This window comes from Pongo pygmaeus, chromosome 2 (genome assembly GCF_028885625.2).
Source record: "Pongo pygmaeus isolate AG05252 chromosome 2, NHGRI_mPonPyg2-v2.0_pri, whole genome shotgun sequence".
NCBI lineage: Eukaryota > Metazoa > Chordata > Mammalia > Primates > Hominidae > Pongo > Pongo pygmaeus.
The window spans coordinates 163,366,274-163,389,342 of NC_085930.1; positions in this window are offsets into that span (position 1 = coordinate 163,366,274).

Consider the following 23,069-nt stretch of genomic DNA (forward strand, 5'->3'; position numbering starts at 1 on the left):
TAAATTATGTATAATTATTAATAATATTAACGGCAACAATATCAGTGGCTAATATTTTAATTCTTATAATGTGCTAGGCATTCTTCTAAGTTATTTACATGTATTAACTAATTTAATTTCACAGTCTTATGGTATGGGTATTAGGTTTAGCCCCATTTTCCAGACAGAGGAACTGAAGCAGAGGTTAAATAACCAACCTATAGCCACACTGCTGGTAATCGAAGAGGTTAGGATTGAACCTGATTATTCAGAGACAGAACCCTGGCTTATTGGGACAGGATGGTAGGTGCTTTATTTTTCTGCCCTATTCTCTAGATTTCTTGCCTTTCCAAACATACTGTGAGCCTCAATAAATCAGAGTGATTGCTAGGGAAGAGAACTTCTTGAGGCAATACACATTTTACAGTTCCTAAATCAGCAGATGGCCTCCTGTTCTTTCTTTCCATTTAGTATCATTGAGCTCCAAATTCTTACAAAAATTACCTCAGTAGCTTTTAGTTTCCTAAGAAAAAGTTAGGTTTTGTCCAAGCTCTACACTTGAGATGTTAAAGCATGCAAACAAAATCATTTGTTCACTGCAGTTCAGTGACAATTAGAAATTAAATTGATCTCCCTCATTTTCCTCATGCTTTGTCTACTCACAAAGGTGGAAGTTCTTTAAGATATGTAGTGAGAAATACCCCTAGTTTGGGTGTATTCAGGAGTGCAGTGGTGCAATCATGGTTCATTGTAGCGTCGACCTCCCAAACTCAAACCATCCTCCCACCTCGTTTTTTGATTTTTGTGTAGAGACGAGGTCTCACTCTGTTGCCCAGGCTGGTCTTGAACTCCTGGGCTCAAGTGATCTGTCTGCCTTGGCCTCCAAAGTTCTGAGATTACAGGCATGAGCCACCATGCCCAAACTTTAGGTGCATTTGAAGTGAAGCATTTATGAAGGATTTTTTAAAATTTTGAATGAAAGAAAAACATAGTGCGGGCTTGAAAATAAGAGCCCTGCAAAAGTGAAAAGTGATATCAATTCTCTAGTTACTGTGGTGGAGAAGTTGGAATCTGATAACCTAAATGTCTCATTGTGGATTTCTTTGACTCCTTCATCAAGTCACTTAATCTATTGCTGAATTCCACTATCTTCATAAACATAATAATATCTATTTTGAAGAACTTTTAAAGCTCAGATGAAAAGCAGATCAGAATAACAAGGGTCACTGTATATACAATTAAATTCTCCATTTGATGCTCAGATTAATATGCTTTGCAATGAAAAGAGAGGAGAGAAAGGGAAGAGGAAAGTGACAGAGAGAGAGGGAGAGGGGAGAAGAGAGAAAAGGGATGGAAGAAAGAGAATACATAGGGGACTTGGATTTGAGGTGTCCAAGCAGATGTATTCTGGTGCTTGTGTCAAGGCACTGGAATTTAAAGAAATATGGTCAGCCCAGAAAGGTTAGGGATATAGACAAGTTAATAGACAAAGATTACATATTTTAAAGTTTATTTGTTTCAAAAAGGATTTGAGATGAATGCCATTAAGTCAGATTTGAAAATAGGCTAAATATAACTAAAGATATGGCAAACAACAACAGTCACAAAAGTACAAAAGAAAACTATCTTCTCCTTTTGCAGAAGTTATGACTATCAGCAGTTTCACGTGTACATACAAATGAAATCTACACTTACATATGTTTCAATATCTTGTTCTTTCATGAATCAAATTTCATTGGAGATTGCATCATATCATCACTTATTTTTATATTACTATTTTGTATTTTATTTTATGGATAAACTATAAGTTATTTAATTATTTTCTAACTGAAGTATGTATTAGTTTTTTTCCTATTATTTTGCTTTACAAAACAAACCCAAATGCTGTCTACAAAAGACTCACTTTAGAACCAAAGACATAGTAGGTAAAAGTGAAAGGATAGAAAAAGATATTTCACGCAAATAGCAAGAAAAAAGAGAGCAGATTATTGTACCAGACAATAGAGACTAAACAAAAAAAATGCTTACAACAGACAAAAAAGGACATTGTATGTTAATAAAAGTGTCAATACAACAAGAATACATAACAATAAAAAACATTTATGCATCTAATATCAGACCATGAAAATATACAAAACTGGACCAGGTACGGTGGCTCACGTCTGTAACCCCAGCACTTTGGGAGGCCGAGGCGGGTGGATCACCTTAGGTCAGGAGTTCAGGACCAGCCTGGGCAACATGGCGAAACCCCATCTCTACTGAAAATACAAAAAGTAGCCGGGCATGATGGTGCGTGACTGTAATCCCAGCTACTTAGGAGGCTGAGGCAGGAGAATTGCTTGAACCTGGGAGGCTGAGGTTGCAGTGAGCTGAGATTGCACCACTGCACTCCAGCCTGGCGACAGAGCGAGAGTCAGCCTCACCAAAATAAAAAAAAGAAAAAATACAAGGCTGAATAATGTTCCATCATATGTGTGCATCACATTTTGTTTATCAGTTTATCTGTTGATGGACATTTGGGTTGCTTCCACCTCTTGGTCATTGGAAATAGTGATGTTATAAAAATTCATGTGCAATATCTCTTTGAGATTCTGCTTTAAATTCTTTGGATATATAGCCAGAAGTGAAATTATTGGGTCATGTAGTAGTTCTATTTTTAATTTTTAAAGGAATCATCATATTGTTGTTCATAGTGTTTGCACCATTTTATAGTCCTACTAACAATACATAAGGGTTTCAATTTCTCTGCATCCTTGCCAACACTTGCTATTGTCTTTTTTTGGTAGTAGTCTTTGTTATCACTTTTTCATTTAAGTTTTTACCTGCTGAATTTATTCTGGCATAAGAGCTTAGAAAATAACATTATTTTTATTTCCCAAGAAGCTATTCAGTTGTACCAACATAATTTTACGTATTCTATCTTTTCCCAATTGATTTGATATGACAACTTTAATATACAGGTATAATAATTTCCCATATGAATTAGGTCTATTTGAGACTTTCTTTTCTGTTCTACAGATTCTTTTCTGTTGATTCATCCAAAGAAATAATATTTTTCAATGAATTCAATTGAAGTATAGCATGAATACAGAAAAGTGTGCAAATGATAAGTGTGCAGATCAATAAGTTTTCAGAGTGAACTAACCTTGAAGAAAAACACATTAGCAGAGTGTAAGAAGCCACGTTGTTCTCCTTCCAGTTACTACCTTTCCTCCCACAACCACTATGCTGATTTTTAATCTGTAATTATTGATTAGGTTTCCTTGGAATGATAACGTACTTTTGTATGTCTGGCTTCATTTGTTCAACATAATGTTTGTAAAATTTATTCATGTTTTGGAATACAGTGGTTTGTTCTTTCTCTGTGAGGTATAGCATTTAAGTTTATGAATCTTCCACAATATATTTATTAATTCATCACAGATGAACATCTATGTTGTTGCCAGTTGGGGGATATTGCAAAGAAATGCTGGTACATTTTACCTTTGCAAGCTAACTTGCAAAGCTAATAAATGAACTTGCTACAATTTCTTGGCAAAAGACATAGAATTCCTGGTTCAGAAATAAAAGACCGCAACACCAGTAGTCAAAATATTATCATTTTCTTTTGCCAGTTTCCCAACCCCAAATTCCTAAAGAAATAGGTGGAGAGGGTCAGGTAACATCCATACATACAGTAAGGGTTATGTTAGAGAAGAGGAACCCTGAGTTTAGAGAATGCAAACACAGTCATGCGCCACATAATGACATTTTGGTCATAATGAAGTTTCAGTCAACGACAGACTGTATATAGAAAGGTGGCCCCATATGAGCCGAACAATTCCTGTTGCCTAGTGACACTGTAGCTGTTATAACATCATAGCACAATGCATTACTCACATGTTTGTGGTGATGCTAGAGTTTTCATCTCTATTTTTAATTCTATTTTTGGAAGGAAGGATGGCTGATTTTGTAGAGAAGAGTATAGTAATTAATATAATTATTAGAGAAGAGTTGGGTAAAATTATGTTTTCACCATCTTTGACTGGAACTCCCTTTAATAAATAGCTAGTGTAAACAAACCTGTTGTGCTTCCAGTCCAATGCAAGTCTAGTGCATACAATTAGGTGCAGGACATAATACTTGATAATAATGATAAATGACTATGTTACTAGTTTACACATATACTGTACTATGCTTTTAATTGTTATTTTAGATTTTGCGTCTTGTACTTACAAAACGAAGTTAACTGTAAAATAGCCTCAGGCAAGTCCTTCAGGAGGTAATCCAGAAGAAGACGTTGTCATCACAAGAGATCACAATTCCATGCATGTTATTGCCCCTGAAGAGCTTCCAGTGGGTCAAGATGTGGACATGGAAGGCTGTGATGTTGATGATCCTGATCCTGCATAGGCCTAGGCTAATGTGTAGGGTCTTAGTTTAAAAAAAAATTTAAGAAGTAAAAAAAATTAAAAATTAAAAATATAAAAAGTTTATAGTATAACTATATAAACAGTGAAAATATTTTTGTTTAACTGCACAATGTGTTTACATTTTAAGCTAAGTATTATTACAAAGAGTCAAAAAGTGAAAAACATTTTAAGTTTATAAACTCAGAGTAAGCTAAGATTAATTTATTATTAAATAAATAATTTTTAAAAATAAATCTAGGACAGACTAAGTGTACAGCGTACATAAAGTCTACAATGGTGTACTGTAAAGTTCTAGGCTTTCACATTCACTCATTATTCATTCACTAAATCGTCCAGAGCAACTTTTAGTCCTGCAAGCTTCATTCATGGTAAATGCCCTGTAGAAGTATACCATTTTATCTTTTATATCACCTTTTTACTGTATCTTTTTAATGTTTAGATATGTTTAGATACACAAATATTTAGGCAAATATTGTGTCAACAATTGCCTACAGTATTCAGTACAGTAACATGTACAGTCACATGCTGTACAGGTTGGCAGCCTAGGAGCAATAGGCTGGACCATCTAGCCTAGGTGTGCAGTAAGCTATACTATCTAGGTTTGTGTAAACACACGCTATGATATTAGTGTAATCTAGTGACAAAATTACCTGAGGACTCATTTCTTAGAACATATCCCTATTGTTAAGTGACATCTGATGGCAGTTTATAATGAGAATACCTGCCCCTTACACTATCCCTGTCTTCCAAGGCTGTAAGCAAATTTGCCCTTTACTTTGGAAGGAGACAGTTTCTTTTTCTTCCCAGGCTGTTTGGTATACAAACTGCACTGAAAAGAGAATCCAGAAAAAAGGCAGTCGGTGTCTTTTCTTGCAAAACATGCAGAAACATGAGAGACCCATGGAGAATTGTCTCCCCACAGGAATAGGACAAGGTTGTCCACTATTGGCATTACTGTTTAATATATCATTAATAATATTACCCAGTGCTATGAGGAAAAATACAAACAGAGTTTGAAAAGGATAGATGTAAATAAAAAAATTATCATAATGTGCAGATGAAATTATCATAAACATAAAAGTACCCAAAGAATTTATAGATAAATTATAACAGCTACAAAGAGAATTCAATTGTTGGGTATAAGATCAATTTTCAAAAATCAGCAGCAGGAACAAACAACTTTAAAAATCTAATGAAATACTTATTTTCATAATTTAATTCCTTGAAGCACTAAAAGTTATGAAGTATTTGAGGAACTAATTTAACCAGTAACACTCAAGCTCTACTTAGAGAAAATTTGAAAGCTTTAATAAAAAAGGTATAGAAGATGATCTAAATAGATAGAGAGATTCTATGATTCTGGATAAAGTGACTTAGTATTAAAATGATACAAATTATTTCTAAAAATATCTATATACTAAATATAATCCACATAAAAATTCGAGTTGAATTTCTTGAGAAGTTCAATGAACTTAAATTACTTGGAAAAAATAGAGGTCCATGAAAAGCTAAGTCAGTATTATAAAAAAGCAACAATACATGCAATAAAGCTATTGTTGTAAAGGTAGTATGGTATTAGTACAAGAACATATGAACTACCAATACAACAGAAGACAGTTCAGAGACAGGACTGAATGTATATGATGACTTAACTTACTGTATTTCAAACATGGTCCCATGAAGTACAGGCTGTAGGGTAGATGATAATGGGAAAATTGACTTACTTTATGGAGAAAAATAAAAATGGCTCCTGATGTTGTAACACAAGTAAGTGTAATTTTAGATGGATTAAAGACCTAAATATAAAAAGCAAAACTAAAACAAGTTCTTTGTAATTTGGTACAGTGAAGATCTCATTGATTAAAACTTAAAACATAAACTACAAAGCAATAATATTGATGAAACTTTTTTCATCAAAATTCAGAATTTTTGCTAAAAAGCAAATGCCATGCTCAAGGTTTATGGAGAGATGACAAAAGGAAAGAATATTTTTGCAGTTGCTAGAACTGAAGAAAAACAAATGATTAGTGTCTATTGAAAGGAATAGCTCCAAATCAATAATAGGAGGACAACTGTCCTGATGGAAAAATAAGAAAAGAGTATGAACAGGCAATTTATGAAAGAAGATATACTGAAAGCCAAGAAGTATGTGAGAGTATAAGTTTTTCAGTAAATATTTCAGTAAATATTTGTTTTTTGAGTTAACCTGCCTTTGTAAAAAAAAAAAAAAAGGCAAAAAAATAAAGATGAAAACATAGCATCTTGTCAGCTCAGGTCAGGTTCTCAAACTCTCTGTGAATAATTTGAGTGTCCTGAACATGGTGTCAGGTTGAGGTAGAGAGAGAGAGGTCTTTAAGACAGTCTAAATAAGGGGATTTTGAATAAAGTCATTATAGAGGTCAGAGAAATAAAAAAAATCGGGGTTTCGTGATAAAAATAATAATAGCTTGCATTTATTGAGCGGTTACTTCATACTAGAGTCTCTTCCAAGGATTCTACTTGTGATAGTTATCTCTGAACATTTATGGAGTTTTTATTAGAGAAATGATATTAGATTTATTTCTTTTTTATTTAGTTAATTAATTTTATTTTTTAAAAGTTTCAGGCAGGATGTGTATCTTTGTTACATAGGTAAATGTGTGCCACGGTGGTTTGCTGCACCTAACAAGTCATCACCTAGGTATTGAGCCCAGCATGCATTAGTTCTTTTCCCAAATGTTCTGCCCCACTGCCCTCCCCCTACAGGCCCCAGTGAGTGTTGTTCCCCTCCCTATGTCCATGTGTTCTCATTGCTCAGCTCCCACTTATAAGTGAGAACATGCAGTGTTTGGTTTTCTGTTCTTGCATTAGTTTGCTGAGGATAATGGCTTATGGAACAGAATAGAGAACTTAGATTTATTCTTTGATTCTCCAAATGGGAAAATTAGAACTAAGGGAAATTAGAAAGGGATAGATTTAAAGTGAATACATGAATGAAAAAAAGACCAGAACTCACTGAAATTCAAATGAAGATATCCTGAAGTAGTGAGATTTCCTATTATTGGAAGTGTCCAAAGAGCACCTGGATTCTTATTGGCTTGAGAAGTTTTAGAAATGATTCATGATTTCAGTTGAAGGTCTGAAACTCTGTGATTCTAGAATCCATTTCTTGGATCTCATTAAAGAAGGTAATGCATCTTTAGGAATAAAAATATAGGCTTTTAATAATGAGATATTGCAGTTATTACTAGATTTAAATTATTCTACAAGACTTTGAGACACATATTAAAGTAATAAAATTGTAGGCTAGTTAATATTTGATTAATAAAACCAACAAAAGACACTTGTCTCTTAAACATATCTCCAGAAGAGTTTACTCTACTGTTGACATAGCCAATACCCAATGTACAACTCTCACCAGTTTATTTAAAAGACAAGAATGACACAAGACTACAAAATATTCTTTTTGTAGTTCCACTTATCCACAATTAAACACATGCAATACACAAATCTTCTAGTTCTCTAGTTTAGATTGATTGCACTCTCTCTCTCTCTCTCTCTTTCTCCATCTCCCCCAAAGCTTCTAATTTTGTTTCTCATTTAGTTCTTCCAAACAGAATTCTCTTTTAGAAACCCGTGGAATTATAAATGCCTAGAGGCAAAATGTACCCAGAACTTTTTGTTTTCTCTGGACTACAGAAGTGGTCTCTGTCTTTTGTTATATTCTAGCATTTTAAAATCATGATGCATCTTACTATTTTTATCTATATAGCTCCTGCCATTTTTTAAGATCTGTAACATGATACAGTTTACTATGTAATTTCACCTTGTGATCTTGTTTATTCTTACTACAGTGTAGTTGATTTAACAAATACTTAGGATTCTTTATTATTTGTTTTTTTTATATGACAACAGACCTTTAACATTTGCAATAGCTATATTCCAAAATTTTTGGAACGTACAATACAATGACTTCCTATGGTATATAATTTCCCCCATAGAATTTTTTCCAGTCAAGAACTATCTGTTTTGGGGCAGCTTACGACTCTTCTGCATTTTAATCACCATCATGAGCATTTGACTCTCTTTTAGAGGCCATTTTTATAAAAAAAATTTTCTTAGGGTTTCATGAGAATTGCAAGTAGATTAAAAAAACATTTTTTAAGATGCTGCATGTTCACACGCACGTTTATAGCAGCACAATTTGCAATTGCAAAAATATGGAACCAGTCCAAATGAGTGGATAAAGAAATTGTGGTATATATATATATGATGGAATACTACTCAGCAATAAAAAGGAACAAAATAATGGCATTTGCAGCAACCTGTCTGGAATTGGCGACTTCACTTATTCTAAGTGAAGTAACTCAGGAATGGAAAACCAAACATTGTATGTTCTCACTTATATGTGGAGCTAAGCTATGAGACACAAAGGCATAAGAATGATATATTGAACTTTGGAGACTCGGGGGAAAGGGTGGGGGCTGGCGAAGGGTAAAAGACTACACATTGGGTACAGGGTACACTGCTCGGGTGATTGGTGTGCCAAAATCTCACAAACCACCACTAAAGAAATTATTTACGTAACTAAACACCACCTCTTCCCCAAAAATCTATTGAAATTAGAAAATTAAAAATAAAAAAACAGTATTATGTGCTTGAAGTTTGCTAAGAAAGTAGATCTTAAATGTTCTAATGACAGAAACAAATGGAAACCATGTACATTGATGAATATGTTATTAGCTTGACTGTGTCTATGTAGTATATCAAAACATCACATTGTATACTATTCATCTATACAAATTTTATTTGTTAGTTATACCTCAATAGAACTAAAAAAATGTTAATAAAAGAAGACTGAGATTAGGAAGGCAAAAAAAAAAAAAAAAAGACGATGTGTGTTCAGCTAGATTCACTTAATAGTTAAATTTCTCACTTTTGTGCAAAAGACTTGGCATGTACAAATTAGGCAAAAATATTGATAGATTAATGGATAGCATGAACCTTCTACATTGGTTAGAAATATTCAATGTGAAGAACGTTTCATTGGGAATGGTAAGCCCTACTTATATGTCAAATAAAGAACGGACTTTAAGTTGCTGGGAACTAATTTCACGTTGAGAATGTTTATCTAAAGTCAATATTGACAGGAACATGATATTCTACAGTGCTTTAGAGATCTTAATAACATGAAAAAGATTCCTTTTGAAGGTAGCAGAATAAATAACTAATTTCTGTCTTAATTATGTGGTTCTGAGGCTATGTCTTTTTTTTTTTTTTTTTTTTTGAGATGGAGTCTCGCTCTGTCTCCCAGGCTGGAGTGCAGTGGCGCGATCTCGGCTCACTGCAAGCTCCGCCTCCTGGGTTCACGCCATTCTCCTGCCTCAGCCTCCCGAGTAGCTGGGACTATAGGCGCCAGCCACCGCGCCAAGCTATTTTTTGTATTTTTAGAAGAGACGTGGTTTCACTGTGGTGTCGATCTCCTGACCTCGTGATCTGCCCGCCTCGGCCTCCCAAAGTGCTGGGATTACAGGCGTGAGCCACTGCGCCCGGCCTGAGGTTGTCTTTTATGGCCCCAGTAGCGGCTGGCCTATGAGTAATTTATGGAGACTCTGTAGGTTAGCCTGTTCTTTGGAGGTATGACTTGAGTGCTTTAGAATCTAATAAAGTGTTTCTCTGAAGCCATCAAGAGTCCTGCTGTGATGAACTTTTATGCCAACTAAGATTTCATTTAAGAAGATAGCATATCTGAGGCATAGTAGATTTTGTAGTAAAAATCTCAAATAACTTGATGTCTTTTTGCAAAGAGATTGATTTTTGAGGGGCTCTGACATTTTGTGAATCAATTCAAAATAGAGAAATAAGTTGTCACCATTTAAACACAAGTTTGACACAAATCCCTAAATGTGATATATGCAATTGCATCTAAACATAAAAATCATAGACTTGTGGCTCACTATTCTTATCTACCCACCTCAGAGTTAGTAGTTGAGTTTTTTTGTGGGCTTAGAGAATAATCATAACTCAGATAGTGGGTGCAACCTTTAAAATTTTACTAATAAATTGTTCAAGAACTAAATAGGCATTATAATATTTTCAGGCTAGTTTTTACAATGACCCTTTAGAGACCGTTAGGATTTTCATAGTATTTTGCTATTATAAAATTGAGTTGGGTGGCTCAAGGTTAAAAATAAATTGATCTAGTGCATTAGCTGTATTTGTTAGTAATTACCCTAAACTTGGTATCAGTCTGTATTATTATAAATAAAAGTATAAAACACATAGTGAATTTTAAGAGTAGACGTATTATTACACACAAATGAGATATAGAGTCCCTGCAATAGCTCAATGAATTAAAAAGAAAGTATTTGATTTGTCCTTGAAAGAGCTTAAAATTTCAATCTGCTGTTAGAATCAAAGAACTGCAAAGAACCTTTCAGATTATTAGTCAGTGCTTTATTTTGGAGAGGAGGAAACTGAGGCTCAGAGAGGCTAAGTGACTCAAACAATCTCAGGAGCTAGCTAATGGCAGAGCTGGCCTTGATTCCAAGTCCACCAAGCCTCAGATAATGCTTTAGTTTTCTGGCAGCATTTTTGAGATGAAGTTTCCTTACTCTTCTGCTGGGCAATCAAAGTGTTTCAGTAATGATTTTCTGATATTTTAGGTCTCCCACACCCCAGCCCCTTTCTGCCCAATTAGAGAGTCTGCCCAATTAAATCAGAATCTCTAGGATGAGGATACTCTTTTTCTAAGCTTCCCAGGTTATTCCAAGGTGCGTATGTATTTGAAAACCAGTAGTTTGTGATTCAGACAGTCTAGGGTGGGGCCTGGGAAGTTTATATTTCAAACATGTTCCCAGGTGATACTGATGCTGCTGTCCCAGGTACCATTTAAGAACCACTGGTCTAACCTTTCTTACTCCATTCCTCTGCTTTCTAATCACTCACAAAATGTCCTGAATCCTACCTTCTAAATATCCTCATATACAAGTCTCCTCTTCAGTTACTTGCCTCTGTCCTAATTCTCCCCTCTTGAAATTTCTTCCTCCCTGTGTTCTTGTTTCCAGTCTTACCCCCACACTAATCCATTTCTACATTGCTGCCAGAGTGATCTTTCTAAAAATATGTATATTATATAACTGTGACTCTACAGGTTTGAATTATTAATTTTAAGTGTGAAATTCCATGAATTTTATAGTCAAACTGCATTTCTACTACTTATTCCATATTGTCCCCAACTCCAGCTCATTCTTTCTTGGTCCCCAGGAGAATCTTAGCACTCTTCCATCTTGCACAGAATTGAGCATAGACTTCTGACGTAGCATTTATTACAGTGGTTATTTAGACAGGAGTCCTCCTTTCTGCACTGTGGAAGGAGGTACGGTAATGTATCTTGCTTATCATTATATACCACAGATTCATTGTGGTACTTGGAAAAAGGAAGAGTCCAATAAATATCTGCCGAGTGAGTGGGTTGCATTTTTAAAGTCATTTACTCCAAGTTCCTCCAACATTTTTTTTTTTTTTTTTTCAGACAGGGTCTTTCTTGCTTCTGTCACCCAGGCTAAAGTACAGTGGCACTGTAGTGATATTTTTTCACTCAGACTGCATTTTTTTTTTTTTTGAGACGGAGTCTTGCTCAGCCACCCAGGCTGGTGTGCAGTGGCATGATGTCGACTCCCTACAACCACCGTCTCCCGGGTTCAAGCGATTCTTCCGTCTCAGCCTCCTGAGTAGCTGGGATTACAGGTACCCGCCATCATGCCCGGCTAATTTTTGTATTTTAGTAGAGATGGGTTTTTACGATGTTGGCCAGGCTGGTCTTGAACTCCTGACCTCAGGTGATCTGCCCACCTCGGCCTCTCAAAGTGCTGGGATTACAGGTGTGAGCCACTGCGCCCGGTCCCAGACTGCTTTTTGAAAGAAATTAAGAGCTTTGAAATCTTAACTATCTAAAAATTTCAATATTTCTTCCGGACAAAATATTGTAAGCTATTACACAAACATAATTTAAAATGTTTAGGGTTTGATTTTCATCATAGTCAGGTACTTTTTGTAATTGTATAGCAGAGTACATTGTGATCCTACATTAATGAGATGTATTTATGACAGTAATAGGCATATCATTCAAAACATTATTCTATAACTTTGATGGTGACATTTTACTCCATTTACATAAATTGTGGGGAGTAGACATATTCTCAAATTGAAATTGAAAAGAAGATAATAATGTATTTTTAAAAGAACTCAATTTGAAACCCTAAATAAATTTTAAGGTCTGATTGTAATGTTAATCACCATTATGTATTATCTAAATATTTGCATATAAATTTAGTTTGGATTTAGGATGAACTGAAATTTATTAAAGGCCAACGTTACTGTATAAATACTGAATCTTTATATAAAAATCACATACTGGGCTAAAAGCAGAAGCTTCCTATTTTCTCCATAGGATAAAATCAGCTCTCCTACCTGTGGTAAAGCACACTAGCATTGTGATGATAATATCATTCAAGGTGTTCCATTCTCCATCACCTAAGGGGTGGGCATGTGGCCCAAGCTAAGCCCATTGGCTGCTTCCTCCTGTAATTTTGAAACCTGAGAAAATGAGGAAGAAAATTGTTGAAGCCAAGTTATCTAAATGGCAGTACCAAGCGTTGGTTAATCAGCGGTGCAACATGCCTTCAAAGAACTAGGGTTTACCTTGTTTTATTGGACATCTAGTTTCTGCAGTGTGTAGACTTCTCTAACAGCCAGGTTTACCTCATGGTCTCAAGATGGCTGCCATGCATCCAGGTATCACAAGACAATGTCTAAATGTAGAAAAGTTAATTTTCCTTTGTAATATCAAAGAACACTATTTACAAAATCTTACCACTAGGTTTTCTGTCATGTATTATTGGCCAAAATTGCCTTGTAGGTCCATTCCTAAACCAATCATGACAAGGCAAGTGGGATTACTATGATTGACTCTGTCTGACATCACATGATTCTAAGGTAGCCTCAATACTTTTTGTTGTTGTTGGGAAAATATCCAAATTCAGCATAATGTGAAATAATTTCTTACTTTCATTTAGCTATATTCTAGTTTCTTCAGTTATGTTCATATAGGAGAGACAATCTAACCCAAGGTTAGGAACACAAGCTCTTTCTTCATATTTCTGCTCTGTATTTGTTAGCAGTACCTCAGTTTTTCTAACTCTGTAGTAACTCCGTAGGGCTATTATGAGGACTAAGTGAGTTAATGTATGCAAAGTATTAGAACAGCACCTGGTAGGTAGTAAGCTCTCAATACATGTCAACAAATTTTATGAGCTAAGGTAGAGGCAAGGGGTGGAGAAAGAAGCTTCTGGCATAACTTCAATTTACCATATTTCTAGGAAGATTCCAATTTGTATTTTCAGATATACTCATTTTGGACTACATTAGTCAAATAGATGATAATAATAACCACTATTTATTGGACATCTTTGATGTGTAAGGAAATGGCTAGGAATTTTTTGTGTTTATTGTTTATAACCTCATGTCTATTCTGTGAGGCAATGGTCATAGAAATATTCTTTCCTTGTAATAACTTCTAACATGTTTTGAATTGTGATTCCAACCATAAAAAATCAATCCAAATAAATGGCAACAAGGTCAAGGTCAAGGATTTTTAATAAAACAGTTTTTATTATGAAAAATTACATACTTTTAAAAGTAGAAAGAAGAGGATAAAGAATCCCCATTACCCAACTTCAACAGTGCTTAACTCGTGGTCAGACTTGTTTCATCTGTGCTCCACTACTTCTTTCTAGATTATTTTAAAGCAAATTCCAGATACCATGTCTTTTCATCTGGAAATATTTTAGAATGTACTGTATTTTTCAAAGATAAACATTGCTTTTTAAAATCATACCATGACACATAAAAATACTAACAAGTTCTTATAAAAACAATTATCTAGACTGGATTTGTATTTCTTTAATTGCCTCCTCTCTCTTTGGTGTGATAAGAAGTAATATTGTAGGCCCATTTTACATGTTTGCTACACCCAAACTGGCAGTGAATTATTTTTTAGTCAAGGTAAGTTTCAAGGTCAGCTTAATGTGACTGATAAAGTCACATAATAGATAATCCTGCAACACAAATGGCCAAAGAATATTTGGGGAAGAAATATATTACTGGTGACTCTATTTTAAACCATCATTTGGGAAGTGAGCTATTGAGTGTTGATGACCTCTACTGATTGTAGTCTTTGGACTGAATTACATTGAGTGGCTCCATTCATCTCCGTACATAATGTCACAGGTGGTCCCTGGCTCTGCTTACTGGAGGCTTTTCAGACTCATCTGTCCTCCTAACATGTTTAGTTCTATGTATAGACATAGTGCCTTGGAACAACTTCTCATCTTTCCTCCTGACCCCTTTGAGCTTGATTCTGTGAGTAGTTTATTTGGCATTGAGCTGCCCTCCTCCATGAATGTTATCATTTCCCTCTGCCTAGGCTTCTTGCTGCACAGGGTGGGCTGACCCCACCTCACTCCTTGCCCAGAAGAGTCTCCCAGGACCTCAGCCAAGGCAGTACTTTGTCCTTTCTTATTCTTAAAGAGGAGCTTGAAATTTTCTCAATAGTGTAATTCACAATCAGTAATACGTCTGAAAAGATGATATCACGATAATTTCTTCTAGGTTTTTGTGAAAGGAGAAAGATACCACCTTTGGACTAATAACATATGATTGGATTTTTTTTTTTTTGAGACAGAGTGACACTCTGTCACCCAGGCTAGAGTGTAGTGGCATGATCACAGCTCATTGCAGCCTCCATCTCCTGGGCTCAGGTGATCCTTCCACCTCAGCCTCCCAAGTTAGTTGAGACTACAGGTGCATGCCACCATACCTGGTTACATTTCTTGAAGTTTTGTAGAGACAAGGTCTGACTATGTTGCCTAGGCTGGTCTTGAACTCCTGGGATCAAGTGATCCTCCTGCCTCAGCCTCCCAGACTGTTGGGAATATGGGTGTGAGCCACTGTGCCTGGCCCCAGATATTTCTGAAGAATAACTCTTAACACATAAAAAGGAAATCTTTTAAATTAAAATCTTTCAACTTAGTTACCAGTTTTAAAGGAGAGATGCTCCATCTGTGTAATTCTGCTGTGGCTTTTATCGTACTCCAGTGTTTTGTTACATTCCTGTCTATATCCAAGGGGGGCCAGAAAATTTTATCATTCTCTTATATCAGGTAAAAGTAAAACATGGGTCAAATATTTTCCTAAGTATATATCTCTTCATTCATCATGGACAGCATATCTCTGAAGTGAGCTTGAGCTTAGTTGCCTAGAAAAATATTATGAAGTCACATAATAATGAGTCAAGTAAGACAGGTTTAAAAATCATGATTTATTTCCCATAAAAGAATCTTTGACAAGGCAAATTCCTCAAGAAATGGTAGCAGAGTCTGAGAAGAGTGGCTGAGAAAAGAAGTGATTTCATGTCTAAGAAGACTCTCAAATCATGCAAATGTCCTTTTAAAACTTGACATCCTAGAATGTCGATCGTGGAAAGATCATTTACTATCTGTCAGTTGCTATTAGATGTCTTTCTCACTTACTGGATTTAATCTTCACAATGGTCCAGAGGTAGTAGATATTCTTCTGTTATGCAGATCAGAGTAACATCTCAGAGAGTAATTACTACATGCTTTATCACTCAGTCTGTTAGTGGTGGAACAGAAACTGAAAATCATGTTTGCTTGAGTACAAAGTTCATAATATTTCCATAACACAATATTATCTCAAAATTGCCTTAAGAGCCTAAAAATGTACTTATTTCTTATGCCTTAACCTCATTTCCTATTCTTATTTACTGTACTTTGCATTAAAATAAAATCTCATTTCTGGTATTTATCTTAGTTGTTTTATACTAGTATAACATGACTAAACTTCAAAGTAAGTAATTACTTTTATATTTGCCATAATGTGTGTGTCACTAGCAGTCAAAGAAAACATCAATTTTAATACTATCTGCACTTTGCATGAACCATTGTTAACTAAATTAATACATTCACATTTGTTCCATCAGATCACAATACTTAATGTACTTTTCAAACACAATGTAGCAAGCTATAAAATAGAGCACAATTATATTGAATGAGTTATAGTATCTAAAAGCAGGATCTGTCAAAGTGTCAAATAAGAAAAGGAAATGAAGCCACATATACAAGGCAAAATTCATTTATCCTTTATTAATCTGAGAAACGAGTACTGTGAAGTCCATAAAATACCTTTGGAGAAAAATTTGCATTATCTTTGGTGACTCATTGATAAAATCGTAAATATTGATGTTTAAAAATTAAAAATGAAATTTCTTTCCTTTATAGGCTAAAAATCTTGAATTTGACTCACTGGGAAAATACTAGTTGAGGATTACCACATAATACTTCTTAATTTGGATCATCAACATATTTTCCAGTAGTCAAACTAAAGTTAGTTTTACCTGATGCTAGAATATCTCAATGTTGTTGAACACAATGATTTTTTTTTTTCTGGAAAAGTCTTGATTAGATCTGCTAAAAAAAGACACAGTCGATTACTTTTGTAAGGTACTGAAATATTAGAAGAAAACATTCTGCTTTTTCAAAAGCATTTGTTATAAGTTGTAATCAAAAAGTTTTAATTGAAAGCCATGTTTTGATGGTTTATTATGAGATTTTGCTACATCAGTGATAGACATTAAATTCAAATGAAACAAGTGCCTTTGATTCTCTAAAATATATGCATAGTAATAGTCCTTTAGCGATAATCAAGAAGTTTTTATTTAACAGTTTTTTATCTGATTAATCTAATTCCTTTTTCTTAGAATTGTTTCTTTATCTAAGATATGAGTGCCGGTTGTTGATCAGAGGGAGCTTTATCCTCCGTATTCATTTCCTAGGGCCACCATAACAAATTACCACAAACTTGGTGGTTTAAAATAACAGAAATGTATTCTCACAGTTCTGGATGCTTGAAGTATGAAAGAAGGTGTAGTACTGGCTGTATTCTTTCCGAAGTCTCCAGGGGAGAATTCTTCCTCGCCTCTTATAGCTTCTGATGGTTCCAAAGAATGACTTGTGGCTGTACCACTCCAATCTCTACCTCTCCCTTCATACGACCTTCTCCCTTTCTCCCTGTGTCTATCACCTGTGTGTTGCCTATAAGGACAGTGGCCACTGGATTTAAGGCTCACCTGAATAATCCAGCACAATCTCATCTTGAGTTTCTTTGTTCTCCCAAAGTGCTCGGATTACAGGCGTGAGCCACTGTGCCTGGCACACTTTATCCTTAAATGACCATTTGTTCTTTGCTTTATATCCCTATTGAATCTCATACCTGTTTCCATTACACCAAAAGGCATTTTCGAGGGCTTTTCTTCCCCATTCAACTATGAACTCCATGAAAGGTAGGTATCCATGCTCCATTTATCTTTGTAACCTTCCTTTTCAGAATAGCATCTGACACATTGCCCTCAATAAACGTTTATTAAAATGATTCCTTACGCCCACTAAAAGGACATCTTGCTATTATTATTATTTGTGGTTAGCTTATTCTTGAAGACATTTAATGATAGTAATAATGGTTAACATTTATTGTTAACATACTTATCATCAAAATTCTGAAGTTGTCTATGCTTCTCTTGCATTTAGAGTTTATGGAAACAGCAAAACAGGCTGTAAAAGACGGATTATAAAATTAAACGGAGTTTGATTTGAAAGGAATTAGACAATGAGCAATTTTAAAGTATTTTTTTGAAAAAATTCTGGCAACTAGATGTGTAAATAAAACTATATATAAATAAATAAATATAAATAAAAATAGAGAATTTTGTAGCTCCCACATTTCTGGAGGACAAATTAAATAAATATTAAAGACACATATGCTCTTAAAAATGGTCATGACTCATTTATTTTAGTGAACTGTTTTTTCTGTAGATTTCTTAAAGCAGGCATAAAAGTTTTCATTCTGAAGAGGTTCTTTAGTTATCATTTGCCATGTTTAAGTCAATTAATTGCTATATTTCAGAACATTCATCTTTATTTTTCATGAAGGTTTTGTCATACTCCAGTCTGAAACAGTCACATGGAAACTGCGTGGACTAAAATGCTGAAATGTGTGTAAATCATTGTATGCTAATTAAATTCAGTATTATTGGAATCTTTTAGTTTCCTTTTTACATGAAGCTATCTAAAGATAATTGATGGACAAGTTACATTTGGGGACACACTTAGGGCTATGTGCACTATAAAAATAGAAAAACTTGGGAGTCCTAAGGCTGAATTTGTAAGAAAAAATGCTGTCATTGATATTTGAAAAGTTTGTACATTTAAAGTATTTTGTCTTAGTAAAATTATACATAAAATGAGAGTGTCTCAAACATTTTTGTACTGATAACGATGGTCTTTTATGTTAGGCAAGTGATCACTTCCGAAGATAGGAGTCTATAGCCTGCTGAGCACGCAGCATGGTGCAGTGCCATCTTGTGTGGTGGTTAAAAACAGAGGGTCAGATTGGCACCTCAGTTTTCTCATCTATAAAATGGGGAATGCATTGACACTTAAAAGGGTTTTGTAAGGAAACAATGAAATAATCTGTATGGAGTCCCCAGGCCCTGTTACAAGCGCTCAAGGTTAATTTCATTCCATTACTATAACTCATGGTATCATTTTCATAGGCAATTCCTGGAATGCTAACCCATTGCTTTTTTAATGCCTCCTTAATGGCATTTCTTTCAAGAAAACCTGATAATATTTAGGCATTAAATTGAACTATGGCTGCCAGGCCTCAATTATAATGGGATTTCACTATGTTTTAGTGCCAATCCTCGTTCTAGATGAGGTTGGGGAAGGGCTTAGATGGCCAAGGAAGGGAATATTCAAGCTGTTTCCTTTTCAAAGGTAATAAATCTAAACCTTCCCAAAACAATTCATGCAGACATTTTAAAACAGTATTGTGATGTCCATTGTATAAAAGAAGCTATCTAGTAAATAGACTGTCATTCTTTCAATTTTCTGTATTGTAAAACTTCCTTTTGTGTATGTGTGTTTTTTTAAATTTTGTTTTGTTTTGTTTAAAGATGGGGTCTCACTATGTTGCCCAGGCAGGTTTCAAACTCCTGGGCTCAAGTGATCCTCCTACCTCCTACCTCAGCCTCTTGAGTAGCTGGGATTACAGGAATGTGTCACTGCGCTTGGCTCTGTCCTAAGTTGAAAAATATATGAAACTTAGAACAGACTTCTATTCTGCTTTTTAATTTGTGGGTTATTTGTAAGAACAAGGTCTTTGGCACAGCCTGAAGAGCTGCCGTCACATTCCCACACCTCTGTGAATCACTCCTGGGTGTGCCTTCCACTTTCCCGTCGTAAGTGCTTGCTCTTCTTTGACGGTTCTGGTTTCTCTCTTCTGTAACTATTCAGATCATTTGTAACAGACAGTCTTTCAGCTTAATTCTGGTTTCACCCTTAGACAATCTGTCTTTCAGTTTTTCCTTTTTTGGCTTTATGTTCCTCCAGACAGGGACCTTGGGATGTTCTACCCCACCCTAAGGTCCCTGTCTGGAGACGGAGTCAGTAAGTACCCTGAATCTTGGGTATTCCCAGACTAGAGATTGTCCTGGAGAACTAAAAGCTCAAGTTCATTTTTCTGCAGAGTGACCCAAGGTTATGTAAATAAGGCGTCCAGAGATCATTTAGGCTCTGAACCAGGAGTAAAGTAGAGCTGACCCTGGGAGGCTGGATACCTTTCCTGGTTGAGGTTACAAGAGTGTTACAAATACCACAGATGTTGCAGGTTGACCCAGCTTGAGTCTACTCTTTTGAGCCTTGGTTTGGAACTGTACAAGCCTCTTCATATGGTGAAACAAAGTTTTGATGGATATTTCTGAAGATCAAACTTGCAAGAGTTGAGGACATATTTAAAGATGATGTTCTTACTGAATGTTTATTTTTTCCTCCAAACTTTAGACCAATTTGTCCTGAGCCATTCAATTTTTCTGACCTAGTCCTCTAGCAGCCAAAAGAACCTCATGGCTTAGAAGTATACTTTTTAGAGAATTACCCAGCCCAACTGTACCTGGCTTTAAAAAAAAGTGCAGGGATCTCACTATGTTGCTGCTCTGAACTCTTAGGCTTAAGCAATTGTCCTGCCTCAGCCTCCTGAGCAGCTGGGACTACAGGCACTTTTCACCACATCCATCTTGTAATTGGCTTATATGGGATATGAAGCTATGCTCTCCTAAGGCAATACCAATGCCACAGTGAACAACTCTGTAGCCCCAGTCTAAATTACAATGGTCAATTACTTAACTGGCAGATCCTTTTGGAATACATTATTTACTCCAAATATTGCATTGGTAGGTTTTAAGGGAAATACAGAAAAATGTATGGATAATTCTTATTCTTGAACAGATTATTACCTATGAGAAGTCAGAGAAACAATGAAACAATTACATGATAAAACATGTATTTGTGTTCCAAGTAGTCAGATAAGGAAGTAATTATTTCAGGTTGGTGGCAAATGGTTTCGTGGGTGAGTTAGATTCAAGCTGAGGCTTGAATACTTTAGACAGCTTGCAGATATGGAAAACATTGGATGGGGAATATTCAGAAAAATTCACACTGCATATGGAACAAAGCTGTCTATGTTATTCCCATGCTTAAAACCCTTTCATGTTTTTTAGTTGTGCTTCTCAGACTTGAATGTATGCCTACAATTAAACTGATGACCTTGTTAATTGCAGATTCAGATTCAGTGGGTCTGCAGTGGAGTCTGATATTCCAAATTTCTAAGTTTGCTGCTGCTGGACCTCAGATCAAACTTTGAAAGACAAAGATCTGTACTAGGGCTGAGGAGTGGGGCAAACTACAGTCTATGAGCCAAATCTAGCCTGCCAAATGTTTTTGAAATTTTATTGGAACACGGGCACATCTCTTTGTTTACCTATCGTCTATAACTACTTTTGCACTCTGATGGCAGCATTACGTATTGTCACAGAGACCATATGGCCCACAAAACCTAACATATTTACTATCTTATTCTTTACAAAAAAGATTTGCCTACCTCTGTTATATACTATAGGATAAAATCCAAATACTTTAGGATTGTATATGAGGACCAGCAAAATTTGTTTTCAGCCTATCTGCCCAATCTCTCTGCTCTGCCTCCTTAGATACTTGAGTGCCATATAATCAGCTTGCCGTTATGCAAATCCTACTGGTCTTTCTCATTTCTTTGCAAGAGTGTATCACCTGAAAATATGCTGAGCACATGATTTGACAATTAAACTAAAATTACTTAACAATAAGCTTGCCCCATTTTTCCCAATTTTGCAGACACCCTCTAGAATATTACACATTCACATGCATGCTGATGAGTGAGAAGTGGGTGACATAGGAACAATAGCTGTGGGTAAAAGACAGTCGAAAATTTTCTGAAGCTTTTTTTTAAATGGCAAGCTTTAAATTACACTCACATAGATTTGAATTCTTATCCTGAATGAATATATCTGAATATTATTAAAAAATACTTGGTGCTGTATTTTCTCCAATTATGTTTCCCACAGGATTTCATGAAGTATTACATTGCACACATACACACACATACCCCTTGGAAAATGCTGGTTAAATATATTTCTTTACTGTAGATATTCTCTGAGCCTTTATATAATAATATGCATTATGAATCTGTAAGAAAGGGATTTAATATGCTGGCCTTCTTAAGATTATTCAGTTATGAAATCTTTTTGATGTGGGATATTATTTATCCTACAGTAGTATTTTATGGGATACCAACTGAACAATGTTTTACTAGTATAAATGTGCCATATATATATATATCACAGAATTATTATAAGATTACCATAGAAGATAGCTTTATATTCACAGTTCTCTGAATGGTAGCCTGGCTCTACTGCTCAATAAACATGTGATCTTGGGTAAACCTAATCTTTTGCAAATCAGTATTTCATATATAAAATAGATACAATAATTCTGGTAGTCACTATATTAAAAGTTGTAAACTTAATCTTTTGCAAATCAGTATTTCATATATAAAATAGATACAATAATTCTGGTAGTCACTATATTAAAAGTTGTTAGACTTAAATAAGATAGTGTAAGTAAGGTGCTTAGCCTGGCACCTAGCACATTATAACCAGTAGCAAATACTGTCTTTTATTATACTACAATTATAAGCACAATTTGCATCTACTGTTCAATTTTATCACCACCGATGTTTGCCATTACCCTTCTGCTTTCCTGCCTTGAGCTGTGACCCAAAGTCATTGCCTAGGATTTACTCTCAAAAAGCCTAGAAATTACATACTGGCTTATTATATACTGATATAGATTGGTATGATAAAATCAGCTTTAATGTTAAACTGGAAACATTTTATCTAATACTTTCAAAATACTATGTTTCAGTACATTTTAGCAATATTTTTCACGTAATTGTGGTGTATAGTAGCTAAACATATTATTGTAGTCTTCTGAGATCCATGAGGCAAAAAAGGATTTCTCATTTCATGAAAAGATGACAGGAATATTTCTTAACCTGTTCCCTGAAATTTATCATTGTAAAATGACACAGAGAACCACACATTTCCAGAAAAGCTAGAAAAAACTTCTTGTTATTTATATAGTTGATATTGTCAGAATGCTAGGGAGTAAAGAAATCCTAGGAAAAATA